The sequence below is a fragment of the Diospyros lotus genome, chromosome 8, assembly GCF_014633365.1.
Source record: "Diospyros lotus cultivar Yz01 chromosome 8, ASM1463336v1, whole genome shotgun sequence".
NCBI lineage: Eukaryota > Viridiplantae > Streptophyta > Magnoliopsida > Ericales > Ebenaceae > Diospyros > Diospyros lotus.
The window spans coordinates 12,942,035-12,957,237 of record NC_068345.1 but is presented as its reverse complement, the minus strand read 5'-3'; the positions used below and the strand labels follow the sequence as shown (position 1 = coordinate 12,957,237).

The 15,203-nt window shown below is 37.8% G+C and overlaps 1 protein-coding gene across 1 annotated transcript in view; it reads left to right on the top strand.

Annotated features, from left to right (window-relative positions):
- Nucleotides 1–15,203, top strand: part of LOC127807272 (agamous-like MADS-box protein AGL11) — a 53,117-nt gene that overhangs the window by 19,950 nt on the left and 17,964 nt on the right. The window lies entirely within an intron of this gene.

Here is a 15,203-nt window from a genome sequence, read left to right as displayed (position 1 = left end):
CAATAAATTTATACCAGTCATCACTTAATCAATAAGTAATTAACAACATCCTATAGGCAGTGCGCTACCTAAAGCTCATGTGATAAGAATTGTACCAAGAACATGCATAGAGTATAGTCAAAGAAAATCTTATACCCTAATCTTTGTACTTTGATTGCAGAAGTCCACTTGTCTATCAAATATTGGGAAGGGAAACACAAATATACATAGGAAAAAATGGGGTAAGTCTCAACTAACTTAGTGAGGGATATAAGACATTATATAGGGAGAAATAACGATACATGTAACAAAAAAATAATGAAAATATCATGACAGTAAATATGATGGGATAGAGATAACGGACCAATCAACAAAGAAATGCAAGACATATAGCATACACAATAAGGGACTAATCAAGAAGAACAACAATCATTCAATACAGCATAACAGTCAGTTCAATATATCAATCAATACAACAATAGGTCTTAGCCTCATAATAGTCAATACCCAAATGTGTTGGCCTACACAACAGGGTTAGCTCTACCTTGCTAACTGGAATAGTATCTGGTGCACCAGCGAATAATCTTAACTGTTGTTAGCATACAGGTTCTTGCATGGATAGTCCCACGACATGAGTAAAAATAAATATCATACTATATTGTTAAGTAAATATCAAAATGCTTGCTACAGTGTTTTCAATTCAATTAGGCCCAACAACAGTGTAAACATTTAAAATATGAATTCGTCACAACAACAATCATGCATGACAAGGAAGAAATATATTCTTATTTCCCCTTTTTATGCAAGTAAAAGAATGCAATTTCAATATTTATTTTGAATGGGTATTTCAACAACTATTAATTAAAGATGCTAAATGAATGTGAAAATACAATTATAATATGATCTATCACACTCATACTGGTATTGCAAAACAAATTGATCAATTGGGTCCCACTTGGGACGTACCTGAATCACCTAAACGATAAATATAAATAATTAAAGTTAAAAAGATCTAAGACTAAAATAATACCAATCACTAAATCGTTGTTAAATAGGTTTCAAGTCCTAAAATTAAAATGGTGCTAAGCAATAAATTGATTTAAAATTTCTATATTAGATTTTAATTTTTTTAATTTACCATTATATTCCTAAATCATGTACTTTAGTCATTATGCGGATACTAGTACTAATTTAGTAACTAACCAAAGTTATTTATAACATATGCTTCAGGAAAATATATTTCTTTTTTTTCTTTGTTAATTTTTGTACAACATTAGATTAAATTAAGCTTCAATTTGAGTGCAACCAAAATTAAGAATGGGCAATCTTTAATCTTTAACTCAATTCTACTATGCAATCTGCCTTCATTTTTGGGTTCATAATTACATTGAGTTGGGAATTGAACTTATTTTCCACATTGAAGCTCAATTTTCCATGTTAACTCATTTGGTTATATATATATTGTGCGAACCTTCAATTGTCTTAAATTTTGTAACTAACATGTCAGGTCCTTCAATTTAACCCAATTTACTTTAGTTTTTTTTTTTATAAATAAAAATTTATAAAACAAGAACAACGCTAGAACTACTATAAACCAAGGTCAAGACATACCCCGAATCACCAAAAAAAAAAAAAAAAAACAAGGGCTAAGACAACAACAATCACTCTCTGCCAAAAAAATACAAAAGATATACTTAGAAATTATCAAAGACAATGTCTTGATTGAATAATAAAATGAATGTGTACAATATCCTCTTTTAAGCAGAGGATTATTAGCAAAGAAGGAAAGAAGAAGTAGACAGCATCCTACCATCCTAATTTACATTATTACCTTTCTATATTTACATAATATTTACATAAAACACTGATCCTAGAGATCAGCCTTAATTGAGCATAATTCCAGCACTCCCCCTCAAGCTGATTTGTAGATATCGTCCATAGCCAGCTTGCCAATAATTTTATCAAACTGCTTCTTGTGAAGACTCTTAGTTAGAACATTAACAATTTGTTCGGTTGTTGGAAGGTATGGCATGCATGTTACTCCAACATTGATCTTCTCCTTGATAAAATGTTTATCCACCTCTAAATGTTTTGTACGGTCATGCAACACTGGATTATGAGTTATAGAGATGGAAGCATTGTTGTCACAGTAGACTTTTATAGGTACTGAATGAGAAAACTTCAGTTCTTCAAGTATTCGTTTGATCCACATTCCCTCACAAATTCCATGGGCAACAGCTCTAAACTTTGCTTCTGCACTACTTCTAGCCACTACATTTTGTTTTTTGCTTCGCCAGGTGACTAGTTTACCCCCAACAAAATAACAGTAGCTCGAGGTAGATCTCCTATCATCAACACTTCATGCCCAATCTGCATCAGTGTAAATCTCAACTTGCAGGTGACCATGTTTCTTGAACATTAACCCTTTGCCAGGTGTCCCTTTTAGATACCTTAAGATTCTGTAGACCACTTCGAAATGTTCTGGCCTTGGTGAGTGCATAAACTGACTTGCCATACTAACTACAAAAGCAATATCAGGCCGCGTATGAGACAAGTAGATTAACCTGCCCACAAGTCTCTGATATTGTTCTCTGTCCTTCACTTTATCAGCTTTAGTAGCCTGTAGTTTCACATTAGGCTCAATAGGAGTCTCCGACATCCTACAACCGAGAAACCTGTTTCTCTAAGAAGATCAAGAACATATTTTCTCTGATTGAAAAAAATACCTTCTTTGGATCTTGCAAACTCCATCCCAAGAAAGTATTTTAGACTTCCCAGGTCCTTAATCTGGAACTCCTTCGCAAGTTTCTGCTTAAGGGCTGCTAACTCTGTCTCATCATCACCAGTTAAAATAATGTCATCAACATAAACAATCAAAATTGCAACATTACCAACTTTTGAGTGTTCATAAAATATAGTGTGATCTGCTTGACTCTGAAGGAAGCCATAACTGGTAACTGCCTTTCCAAAGCGTTCAAACCATTCTCTTGGTGACTATTTGAGACCGTACAATGATTTCTTCAGCCTACATACTTTGTCACTCCCAAGTTTCTTTTCGAATCCCGGAGGCAAACTCATGAAGACCTCATCTTCAAGATCACCATTAAGAAATGCATTTTTGACATCAAGCGGGTGTAAAGGCCAATATGAATTTATTGCAAGAGACAATAGGACTCTGATAGAGTTTATTTTAGCAACAGGAGCAAAGGTCTCCTAGTAGTCAATTCCATAACTCTGGGTGAAGCCCTTAGCCACAAGTCTGGCTTTGTACCTATCAACACTCCCATCAGCCTTACACTTTATTGTAAACACCCATTTACACCCTACTATTTTCTTGCCTTTGGGAAAATAAACTATCTCCCAAGTGCCACTTTGCCTTAGAGCATTCATCTCCTCTATGACTGCTAATTTCCAATTCGGATCATCCAAAGCTTCCTGTATATTCCTTGGAACAAACAAGTGTTAAATCCTAGATGTGAAAGTTTAAACAAGATTGAGAAAATATAATTCTCTATTTCTTGATGATAATACAATGATTTCCCTTTTCTCTTTATAGAGGAAGAGAATAATACAAAATGGAAATAACAAAAAAGGAAATAGGAATATACATAGGATATACATAGAATCTAAGATATACACAGAATATTCTATTTCTACACTCCCCCTCAAGCTGGCTTGAAGATATCTTCCATGGCCAGCTTGCTCACAAGTTTCTCAAACTGAGTTCTATGTACTCCTTTTGTAAGAATGTCAGCCACTTGGTCAACTGTTGGAATGTAGGGCATACAAATTACTCCATTATCAATTTTTTCCTTAATAAAGTGTTTATCCACCTCTACATGCTTTGTCCTGTCATGGAGAACTGGATTATGAGCAATAGAGATTGCAGCTTTATTATCACAATAAACTTTAGCTGGAAGGGAAGTGGAGATCCTCAAGTATGATAGAAGCCTCTTTATCCACATGACCTCACAAATACCATGAGCAACTGCACGAAATTCAGCTTCAGCACTGCTTCTGGCCACCACATTTTGTTTCTTACTCCTCTAAGTAACAAGATTGCCTCCCACAAAGGTGCAGTACCCTGATGTAGATCTTCGGTCAGTTATACTACCTGCCCAATCTGCATCTGTATAAGCCTCTACATGAAGATGTCCACGTTTTCTAAAAAGTAGACCTTTCCCAGGGGTTCCCTTTAGGTATCGCAGAATTCTGTAGGTAGCTTCAAAATGTTGTGAACCAGGTGAGTGCATAAATTGACTTACAACACTTACAGCAAAGGCTATGTCTGGTCGAGTATGGGATAAATAGATAAGTCTACCCACAAGTCTTTGATATTTCTCCCTTTCTACCACATTCTTAGCCTCGGCAGGTTGAAGTTTTAAGTTGGGTTCAATGGGAGTTTCAGCAACCTTACACCCAAGCATTCCTGTTTCATTGAGTAAATCCAGAATATACTTGCGTTGGTTGACAAAGATCCCCTCCTTAGATCTTGCAAATTCCATCCCAAGAAAGTACTTTAGAGGACCCAAGTCCTTGATCTCGAACTCATGAGCTAATCTCCTCTTAAGCTCTTCAATCTCTCCCTTGTCATCACCAGTCATTATTATATCATCCACATAGACAATTAAGATTGCTTTCTTACCGTCGTTGGCGTGCTTGAAGAATAGTGTGTGGTCTGCTTGGCTCTGAATGTAACCATAACTTTTCACCGCCTTTCCAAATCTTTCAAACCACGCTCTTGGAGACTGTTTTAGACCATACAATGATTTTTTTAAACGACATACCTTGTTTGTCCCGAGGCTCTTTTCAAACCCTGGTGGAAGATCCATAAAAACTTCTTCTTTTAAATCACCATTTAGGAAGGCATTCTTTACATCAAATTGGTGGAGTGGCCAATCAAGATTCACTGCAAGGGAGAGGAGAACTCAAATAGAGTTTATTTTAGCTACTGGAGCAAATGTTTCTTGATAGTTGATGCCGTATGTTTGGGTGAAACCCTTAGCAACCAGCCTTGCTTTGTATCTTTCAATGCTCCCATCTGCCTTACATTTTATAGTAAATACCCACTTACAACCTACTGTTGCTTTGCCTTCTGGTTTGTTCACAATCTCCCAAGTTCCATTCTTTCTAAGAGCACTCATTTCCTCTTGGACTGCTAACTTCCAATCTGGATCACCAAGGGCATCCTGAATTGTTCTTGGGACATGCAGGTTAGAAATATTTGAAAGAAAGGCCTTATGATGATTGGACAATTTTTGGTATGACAGGTATTTAGCAATTGGGTGTTTGGTACAAGATCTCACTCCTTTCCTAGTAGCAATAGGGACATCAAGATCAGACAAATCAAATGTAGAATAATCTGTAGGAGTGAGTTTAGAGTTACCATGAGAAGAAGAAGAACTATCGGAAACCCCATCACTCGAAGACGTCGATTGTTCAATTGTTAGAGGAATATTTGGACTGATAGTATTTTTCAAGGTTTGTCTTCTAGTATAAAACTGAAGCTCCGGTTTTGGAATATTTTGATCCATTTGTGGTAATTCTCCCCCTGGTTCCAATCCCATCACGCTAGGCACCTGTGAACCAGACACACCTTGTTCCACAATATTTGGAACATTTATATCCTTGAGTTGTTTATTAGAGTGGAGGGGAGCACCAATCATGGTAGGATGAGGATCCTCAACATTAGAATTCAAAAAATTATCTTCTTTCTCAATATGCTCCCCCTGAAGATGATTTTTGGGAAAGTAGGGTTGAGTTTCGAGGAAAGACACATCCATACTAATATAAATTTTTTTGGTAACAGGATTAAAACATTTGTACCCTTTTTTATTTGGTGCATAGCCCAGAAAGACACATTTTTCAGCTGTGGGATCCAATTTAGAACGAAAAATGTGAGGAACATAAACAAAGCAAGTGCATCCAAAAACTTTTAAGGGTAACTCAGAATATATACGACAGAGAGGGAAGAGTTGTTTTAAAGAGTGTAAGGGGGTTTGAAACTGTAGAACACGAGTGGGCATACGATTAATGAGATAGGAAGCGGTTAAAATTGCATCACCCCAGAGGTATTTAGGGACATTCATAGAAAACATGATGGCCTTGGCAACCTCGAGTAGATGTCGATTTTTTCGTTTAGCAATACCATTTTGTTGGGGAGTTTCACGACAAGTGGATTGATGTAAAATTCCTTTTTCTTTTAAAAAAACCCCCAAAGAGTCATTAAATATTCGGTGCCATTATCAGATCGAAGAATACAGATTTTTGTGTTAAATTGAGCTTCAATCAAATGGAAAAAATCCTTGAAAGTTCTAGGCACATCTGATTTTTTTGCAAGTAAGTAAACCCAACAAAGTCGAGTATGATCATCAATAAAAGTAACAAACCACTTTTTGCCAGACAAAGTGGAGGCTTTAGAAGGACCCCAAACATCACTATGTATTAAATAGAATGGTTTTGAAGGACAATAAGGTTTTGAAAGAAATTTAACACGATGATCTTTGGATAAATGACAACTCTCGCATTGAAACATAGAAGGATCCACTCCTTTAAACAACGTAGGAAATAAATATTTCAAGTAAGGAAAACTGAGATGACCTAGCCTAAGATGCCATTGCATTATTTGATTAGAAACAGAAGTAGAACTAATACCACTCAGCCCGTGAGCTTTTTTATTACGCAAGACATCCCCATCCAAATAATAGAGCCCGTTTATTTCTCTAGCACTGCCAATCGTCTTCCCCGAGTTCTGGGCCTGAAAAATGCAATAGGAATCAAAAAAGATAACACGACAGTTAGAATCTTTGGAGAGTTTACTAACAGAAAGAAGATTGCAAGCAAGTTTAGGAACATGGAGTACTGATTGAAGATCAATATTCTCAGAAAGTTTAATGAGTCCTTTACCTGCAATAGGTGAAAGACTACCATCGGCTATTCTTATTTTTTCACTACCAGAACAGGGAACATACGAGTTGAAGAGATGAGATAAACCAGTCATATGATCAGATGCTCCTGAATCAATGATCCATGGAACAGATTGAAAAGAGCTAGATAGGGCAAAAGAGTTTCTACCTGAATAGGCCAAAGAACAATTGGGTGTACCAGGGGACAGATTAGGCTTTAGTAGTCGCAGAAGTTGATCAAGTTGCTCTTTGTTGAATGGTCCTGTATCAGCTTCATGTGCAGTAGGTTGGGATCGCTTTGATCTAGACTTCCAATTGGCTGGCTTGCCATGAAGCACCCAACAGGTCTCCCGAGTATGGCGTGGTTTATTGCAATGATCACACCAAACACGAGGTTTTTCTTCTGCCTTTCGTTGACTCGCAATATGCCGTCCACCAGCATTAGCATCAGCAGTCACAAGTGCCATATTTTCAGATAACCCACTTTCTCTACTCTTTTTCTTGCCCAACATAACCAGTCTTCGGCTTTCTTCACGCCGAACTTCAGAGAAGGCTTCACTAAGAGACGGAAGTGGATTTCTACCGACGATCCTCCCTCGGACTTCATCATACTCAACATTGAGTCCAGCAAGAAACTTAAATACTCGATTAGCATCGACCATTTTCTGATAATACTTACAATCTTCTGTGTTTTTCCACTCATATGTATTGAAGAGATCTAAGTCCTGCCAAATGCACTTTAAAGAATTAAAATATAGGGTGATAGTATCACTACCTTGTCGAATCTCACCAAGTTTCAAGTTGAGCTCGTAGATTTGGGATTGATTACCCAAATCGGAATACATGGCAGTGACTTCATCCCATAGTTCTTTTGCTGTAGAGAAGCACATATAGTTCGAACTTATCTCTTCCTCCATGGAGTTAACAAGCCACGTCATCACCATCGAATTCTCGACATCCCAAATGTCATATAGCGGGTCTTTGCTGTCTGGGGTTAATGTGGCGCCAGTCAAATAGCCAATCTTTCCCCGACCTCGAATGTACATACGAATAGATTGCGACCAACGTAGGAAATTAGTACCATTGAGACGAATGGTCGTAATCTGTACCGGATGTGAGTCGGAGGAGTTTCAAGAAACTCGAAACTGAGCTTGAGAAGACTGAGATTGCTGGGTCGGAGTGACTGAGGATGCAGAGTCATTCATGATGGTTGAAGAAACGGATTAGGGCAGCAAAAGTAAGGAACCACTACCAGCTGGATCTGGATCTGGATCTGGATCTGGATCAATACAAATATGGAGACCCTAGCAAAGACCCATGGATCTGGATCCTTGAATCTGGGTACCCAGTTGCCCAAATCGCAGCACAAATCGCACAAACTAAGCACAAACGAGGCAGCAAGAGCGGAGAATAGGAGCGGCTCTGATGCGCGATGCAGAGCCGACCTTCTCGACAGCAACAAGTGCGGACGTCCGATGGAGAAGCAGCACGAACGACGGATAGGAGTGGCTCTGGAGTGCAACGCGATCCTTCGCAACCGAGAATAGCAACAGGCGTGACTGATGAAAGCCGACCTTTGTGAGAGGCTAGGAGATCGCGACCGTTCCAGAGGTGGGAACCAGAGGCGGCGGCTGAAGATGCAGCAGCAGCGGTCGGGACGACCGAATCTTAGAGGGGGCGACCGCTGGAGGGTGGTCAGTGAAGAACAGCGGGACTTCTAGGGTATGGCAGAGGAATAGAGGAAATTAGGGTTTCACAGTTGAACAGCTGTGATTTAATCCTAATTCCTGCTCTGATACCATCTAAACAAGATTGAGAAAATATAATTCTCTATTTCTTGATGATAATACAATGATTTCCCTTTTCTCTTTATAGAGGAAGAGAATAATACAAAATGGAAATAACAAAAAAGCAAATAGGAATATACATAGGATATACATAGAATCTAAGATATACACAAAATATTCTATTTCTATAGAAAGCTTTATGATTTTTTGATAGTCTATGATAAGAGAGATGTTTAGCAATAGGATGCTTAGTGCAACTTCTGACACCTTTCCTAATGGCTATAGGAACATCGAGATCAGGAATAGTAGAAGAATCAACTGGGGAATTATTGGACACAGTTGAAGGAAGTAAACTAGAAGTTAAAATGGGATTTCTTGAACTTACAGTGCTATTGCTCAGGTTTTCAAACTAGTTTTGTGCAGAGTTGATATTCAGGTCTTTGTTCCTTTGATGAAATCTCTGCCTAGTATAAACCTAAAACTTAGAATTCAGATCATGATGATCAGTTTGTAGTACTTCTCCCCCTGCATGAGAAACCTTTTCACTGGACACCAAAGAACTAGAACCAGAATCTCCTAAGTGACCATTATTGGAACCATGTGGCTCTTGAGTAGGACAAATTGCGTTTGGAAGTGGGACAGAAACATCCCAAAACTTATCTTAAACTCCATGTTTCTCCCCCTGAAGAGAATTTTGGGAAAAATAGGGTTGTTTTTCAAAAAACGAAACATCCATACTAATAAATAATTTTTTTGTGTGAGGATCATAACACTTATAGCCTTTTTGATGTGAGGCATAACCCAAAAAAACACATTTGACAACCCTAGGGTCAAGTTTGGAACGAAAGTGATTAGGTATGTGAACATACACAGTACATCCAAAAACTTTGATAGGAAGATCCGAATGTAATCAAGTGTGGGGAAACACTTCTTTCAAGCACTCAAGAGGTGTTTTGTACCTTAATACTTTAGTGGGCATCTTGTTTATCAAATAGGACGCCGTCAAAACAGTTTCACCCCATAAATATTTTAGAATATGCATAGAAAACATTATGGTATGGGCGACTTTGAGTAAATGTTTGTTTTTATGTTCAGCAATGCTATTTTGTTGAGGAGTATTCTGACAAGTAGATGCGTGGTGAATATCTTTTGTTTTCAAAAAATCCCCCAAGTGCTCATTAAATTACTCGGTGCCATTGTCAGAGTGTGAAATACCAATTTTGGTTTGAAATTGATTTTCAATCATAGTGTAAATTTTATTTAATAAGTATTCCACTTCAGATTTTTTTTGCATCAAATAAATCCAGCACAAACGTGTATGATCATCGATAAAGGTAACATACCATCGTTTTCTAGAATGAGTAGAAATTTTGGATGGACCCCAAACATCACTATGAATGATATAAAAAGGTTTGGAAGCATAGTAAGGTCTTGGTAAATATGTAGAACGATGATTTTTTGTCAAGATGCAACTGTCACATTGAAAAGGTGAATAATCTATTCCTTTAAACAAATCAGGAAATAAATGTTTCAAATAGGTAAAACTAGGATGGCCAAGTCTAAGATGTCATAGCATAATTGTGTCTGGAACAGGAATTTAACTAGTACTACTCAAGCCCTGAGCTTGTTTATTACCAACAGAGATATCATCAAAGTAGTAAAGACCTTCAATCATCCTATCACGCCCAATCATCGTCCCCAAGGTCTGGTCTTGAAATTCACAATGAGAGTCAAAGAAAGTAACACGACAATAAAAATCTTTGCACAGTTTACTAACAGACAAAAGATTATAGGTTAAGTTAGGAACATGAAGGACAGAGGTGAGATTAATATTCTCAGTCAGTTTAATAAGCCCTTTGCCTGCAATAGGGGAAAAACTACCATCAGCGATTTTGATTTTTTTCATTGCCAGAGCAAAGAGAATAGGTATTAAAAAAATGAGAAGAACTAGTCATATGATTGGAGGCTCCGGAATCTATAACCCATGGAGAGAAATGAAGACAAGAAAGGGCATTAGGTTTTCTACCTGCATGTGCCAACGAAACACTAGGAATACCAGATGAGGAATTGGATTTTAACAGTTGCAAGAGTTGATCAATTTTCTCTTTGTTGAAGGGACTGGTATCAACCCCATTGGCAGTAGGGACCCCATGATGGCTCTTTTCTCCTTGCTTACTGCTTTTCCAATTAGTCGGTTTGCCATGAAGTTTCCAACAAGTCTCACAAGTATGGCATGGCTTGTTACAATGGTCACACCAGACTTGAGGTTGTTCATCACTCCTACGCTGATAATTTTCAACCTTGTAGGCAGTAATTAGGGCAAAATTTTCAAGGGACTCGCCAGCTGTCTTTTTTCCTAGCATGACACTCCTTCGACTTTCTTCTCTTCTAACTTCAGCAAAGATGTCACCAATAGGGGGAAAGGGAGACCGGCCAATGATCCTTCCACGCACTTCATCGAATTTAATATTGAGACCAGCAAGAAACTTGTAAATACTGCTATCTTCAACCAATTTTTTGTGGTGGTTGCAATCATCTGTAGATTTCCACTCATACGTGTTGAAGAGATCAAGATCTTACCATAATCGCTTCAACGAGTGAAAGTACTTAGTGACCGAATCATATCCTTATCGGACCTCTCCCAATTTCAGAGTCAATTCAAAAACCTAAGATTGATTCCCCAAGTCTGAGTACATTTGATTTACATTATCCCATAACTTTTTTTCAGTAGAATAACACATATAGTTGGAACTGATACCTTCATCCATGGAATTGACCAGCCATGTCATTACCATGGAGTTTTCAGCATCCCAAATGGGGTGTAATGGATCATCTATTGCAGGTTCTTTCTGCTCTCATGTGATTTAGCCAATTTCCCTTGCTTGTGAATATACATTCGGACAGATTGAGACTAGTGAAGAAAATTATCACCATTTAAATGAATGGTGGTGATTTGAATAGAATGGGTAGCTGGAATTATGGTCTGGATGGCAGCAACAGGATTTGGTATGGATTCAAATGTAACTTCTGACATAACTGAATTAGGTGGAAATAGAAGAACAGGAGGAGAGACACAGTGAACAAAACCTGGGAGAAGGCTGCTGATGTAAGGACAATAATAACTCTAGGATGCAGCAGCGACTTAGGGTTGTGGTGGCTGGTGGTCGAATGGCGACTGAAATGGCCGCGCTGGGTATGGCGGTAGACGGCGGTCAATGGCATGAGAACTAGCGGCGTTGACAAGCTCTGAAAAGGCCACGACTGATGGCTATGGAAGACCAATGGCTATGGGAGACCAGTGGCTATGGAAGACTGATGGCTTCAGAAACTGTCGCATTGATGGGAATCGGACCTGAGGTTGGCGGCAGCTAGGGTGGCCGATAGCAGCGACGATTGGGAGGGCCGATAACGTCAGCTAGGGATGGTCGTATGCTGATGGGCATCGGATCTGATGGATGAAGAGGCAGCGTAGGGTTTCACAAGAAATGAAAAGTTGTGATTAAAAGGCTGCCTAGGGTTTTTCACAGTGTATGGCTGTGATTTAATACTGCTCTGATACCTACTTAGAAATTATCAAAGACAATGTCTTGATTGAATAATAAAATAAATGTGTACAATATCCTCTTTTAAGGAGAGGATTATTAGCAAAGAAGGAAAGAAGAAGTAGACAGCATCCTACCATCCTAATTTATATTATTACATTTCTATATTTACATAATATTTACATAAAACACTGATCCTAGAGATCACCCTTAATTGAGCATAATTCCAGTAGATATATACAATGGTCAGAAGAAAATCAAAACCAACATCCAAGGTCAAAGTTACTAATATCAAGCATGAGACTCTAGGATCACAATAACTAGCCTCCAAAAGCAAACAAGCGATCGCTCAATGGGGAGGAAAGGTCTGGTCTATTGAAAGCCGTCAGAATGACGAAGAGCATGAATCTAAAGAGACAAATTGAATCGGACAATCGTCAAATGGGCCAACACAGCTTATTGAATCTGACGTGTTAAGAAGCGAATCTCTCCTGATCACAGAAACACCTATTGTTGTGCTCCCTCCATATGAAATACACCAAAGCATGAAACGCCAACCTATTCGCCACTTATCAAAGACTCTTGCCACTCCATCAAGCTCGCAGTTACCCAACGCATACCAATATCCCATCGACGCTAAGGCCAGCTAAATTTCTTTGATCTACGAAAGAAAGACAGCATATCTCGAGAATAGGGGCACTCAAAAAATAGATGGCTATGTCTTTTCTACTTCTGTCCTGCAAAGAAAACATCTATTTGAAAAAGACAAGAACATGTTAATATAGTCAAGAGTAGATAAACGCTCCCGAATCACTAACTAGAGAATGAACGAATGGGCGCGGATACCCAAAGACAACCAAACTAACCAATGCCAAGGAACCCAGGACGCTGACCTTAAAAGTCCTGGAAAGTGGCCCTAACCGAAGAAACCCCATTCGAGGCTAAAAGACAATAAGGCTCATCACAACTCTCAAGATGAGGGAGGCTTAGAAGGTGATTCTAAACAAGGTTTAAAGACGGAGAGGGAGAAGTCTTCGGCTAAATCTAGGAACCATCCTTAATAAAATCCAAGACTTTAGCCATTATTGAAATGCCTAATTATCGAGGTAACTAGCGAGAGAAATGATCAATGAGCACACCCAATGGGTGCCACTGATCATATACCATAGAAACGTGCTTCGAATGTCCCTAATCCTCCACCCAAAACAGGATCTCAAAGCCCCCCTTAATAAGAGTAGTTTTCACCACTACCATAGGCAGGCATAGGGAACTCTAAGAAGCCAAAAACACTCCCCATTACCCTCTATAAGTATGCACCAATTTACTTTGGGTTTCCAACTACCAAAATTGGATGACATGATTTGACAGGGCAATTTGATGGTTGTGGAATTGGGTTTAATTGTATCATGGTTTCCAATACAATCAAGTAAAATGGTTCTCCAAATGTAATCAACAAACTAGAGAACTAATGGATTGGATTTTCACGCACTAGAGGATTTTAATTTCAGTAATTAGAGACAAATCAGGTTAAATGAATGCATCTAAGTTCCAAGTTGACATTCAAGATTTTGATTTCTTATATATATATATATATATCTTCAGCTAAAAGATCTTGGAATTTATTTGATTTAAAAGAACGGTATTTTTCTTTTTTTTTATATTTGGTTTGACATTTAGATAATGTGTTGAATCCAGAAATTGGGTTTAGTTCCTTGTTAGTTTGTATTAAAAATCAATGTTTTGAGCACCACTTCATTTGGATGAAGATAAAATGAAGAGGGGAAAGGGTTTCGTTCCCAGATGTTTGGGTTACTAGGTTTTCTATCTTTGAATCACAATACGTATGAGGATTGAAATAACAAAGAAAGAATGACAAAGAAACTATAGGGAGAAAAAGAGAGATAGTTATGCAAGTAGTTGAAAGGGATAGAAATTAAGAGGAAGAAATTAGGATGGAGAGAGAGAGAGAGAGAGAGAAGTGCTCTGTTAATTTTGGAGGAAAGAATGAGATGTGCAACAACCATTTTAATTTCAAACCCTTATGGGTTTTGTTAATAAACTAAAATAAACGTCGACTTATTTACAAGAACATTACAGCATCACATGAATCAAAAGAAAGAAACGAAAAATAGAGTACAAGTCTCATCAACAGAGTTTTCATATCACTCAGTCGATCTTTCCCCTCTCATACAAACCAATGATTTACACAAGATAGAGAGAAAATTAGATGCAATCGCTGAAGGGTTCTTGTTCATACTTTTGTCCATTAGAATACCCTAATTGCAATATATGTAGAGAGAGCAACATACAAAAGATATTTAACATGCAGAAGTTAAACATATATACATGAATATATGAGGGTTGAACTACAATTAAAGAGAACTTGAGATTTACAGACTTTAAAATATTTTGAAACACATTTAAAAACATTTTTAAGGCACAAAATAACAAATTCCACCTTAATTCAAAAATAGTGATTTTGGTTCTGACTGAGCCCTTGCATTTCTACTTCCAACATCGAGCAAAGACAAGGCCTGCTCAAACTTAGTTACAGGTATTGGTTTGGTGAACATATTAGTAAGATTAATATCAGTTGGGATTTTGTCAACTTTCACTTGGTCTTTAGCTATGACATCCTTAACAAAGTGCAACCGAACATCTATGTGCTTAGTTCTTTCATTGAAGACATTATTCTTAGATAAGTGAATTACACTTTGAGAGTCACAAAACATTGTTGGGACTTGATCAGCCATACCCAATTCATAAGTAATTCCTTGCAACTAGATAGCTTAGCTTCCTTAATTGCTTCAATAAGAACAATATACTTCGTTTTAGTCATGGACAAAGCCACAATATGCTGGAGATTTAACTTTCACCTTACTAGGTTTCCACCTACAATAAAGGTATAGCCTGTTAATGATCTCCTTTTATCAAGATTTGCTATAAAATATGAATTATAGAAACCTTTTATGCAGCTTGAATATCTAGGA